Raw genomic sequence first — 1,965 nt, forward strand, 5'->3', positions numbered from 1 at the left:
AGCATAAAAAACAATACAACTTAGAAAACACTATTATTTGATATAATTTTTCTCTTTTTTTGCTCTCCGATAATATATAATACGTTACCCAAAAACTACCCCTAAGTCATACACACTCACCCCTGGCGATCAAAAACGTTTTTAAGTTAAAAAACTACCTTGAACAATATAAAAATGATTTAGAAATCAATATTATAACATGAAACTTGCAAATTTCTCTCGCATTATAATTTCCCCCGAAACTACCCTTCCACGTAAATCTATGCAGCGGAAAATATATATGTATGAAAAAAGCATAAAAAATAATAAAACTTAAAAAACACTGTTAGTCGATATTTTGGTTTCTTTTTTTGCTCTTCGATAATATATAATACGTTACCCAAAAATTACCCAAAAGTCATACATACCCTTCCCTCGTCATCAAAAACTTTTTAAAAGTTAGAAAATTACCTTGAACAATGTATAAATGATTTAGAACTCCAAATTGATTACATCTTCCAGCGGAAGATGTTCTGTTGCATATGTTCACATGGAAGGGTAGTTTTGGGAATATTATAATGAGAGGGAAATTCTGAAGTGGCATGTAATTAATTTGGAGTTCTAAATCATTTTTACATTGTTCAGGGTGGTTTTCCAACTTTTCAAACGTTTTTGATAATACGGGGAGGGTATGTATGACTTTGGGATAGTTTTTTGAGAACGTATTATATATTATCAAGGAGAAAAAAAAGAGAAAAAAAAAATCAACTAACAGTTGCTTCCCATTTGTCGTTTTCCCATTTTGAAAGCATTTTTGATCACAGCGGGTAGTTATCGTTTATCGCATTATAATCATTTTTAGTGAGTTTTCGTAGGTAGCGGCGCTGTGTGGACACCCTTTTCTCCGAAGTTTAAAGAGCAAAAAAATTTTTTTAGCATAAAATTAGCAAAAAATAAGGCAAAAAAATATGGCGTATTCCATTTTATAATTTGCCTTGGTGGCGGCGCTGAGTGGACGGATCTGGTTTGACCTAGTTTGTATCTTCTCGTATTATCATTTGGCCTATTTTTTATTTTTTTTCCGGATTACTATTTGTGGTCGTCCATAAATTACGTAACGATTTTTTGGAAATTTGTTAGGGCCTCCCATCTCCCCTGCAACGCTGCCGTTACAGAAATGTCATGCCATCCCCCTCCAGTTAATTTTTACGTATCTTTCAATAATATGATTTTTTCAATATAAGTTCAGGGTTTATAATCCACTTAAAAATAACAATAATATTACATTCTTTTGGATTTAGTTAATCGAACACTCAATTCAAATTAAAAAATATATATTATCCAGTTGTCCTGGCATTTTGGTGACAGGTCTGTCCTAGGTCTGGGTTTATCTAGACTGTCTGAATAGCTAGCCAAGTTCAACAATTGTAAGTTCGGTCTGGAAGGTCTGCCCTGGCCCAGGCCCGACGCTGATCAGCGAGCCAAGATCAGCATTTATAAGTTCGGTCTGGTTGGTATGGCTTGTCCTAGACCTGACGTTAATCAGCGAGCCAAGAACAAAAAAAATCTTATGCTGTATCAGCACATTTTTTTTGGTCATATTTCTAAAAAGTTACGTAGGATGCTTAAAATGATAGAAAATAAGAAATTCACTCTATCATATCACGACTTTATTTTCCTAAAACCTTGACAGTCTGGTTTGGCCAAGGTTTGGCTCAGGTTTGGCTAGCCAAGAAGAAGCAAAGTCTAAATTCGACTAATAAACTTTTTTGACATACTTTGAAAAGTTACAGTGTGTTTGTAATAAAATTTGTTTCAACTAAAGATACTTATAGTGAAAAACCATTCTTTTGCCAAGTCATTACCAGATGATGTCACAACCTGCAGTAGTAGTGGAAGCTTCTAATGTGTCCCCTAAGGGTTTACATTTTTCTTACACCTTCTCTATTCCTTTACACACCCTCCACACACTTACTTGGTGGTGGA

This window comes from Belonocnema kinseyi, chromosome 10 (genome assembly GCF_010883055.1).
Source record: "Belonocnema kinseyi isolate 2016_QV_RU_SX_M_011 chromosome 10, B_treatae_v1, whole genome shotgun sequence".
Taxonomy (NCBI): Eukaryota; Metazoa; Arthropoda; class Insecta; order Hymenoptera; family Cynipidae; genus Belonocnema; species Belonocnema kinseyi.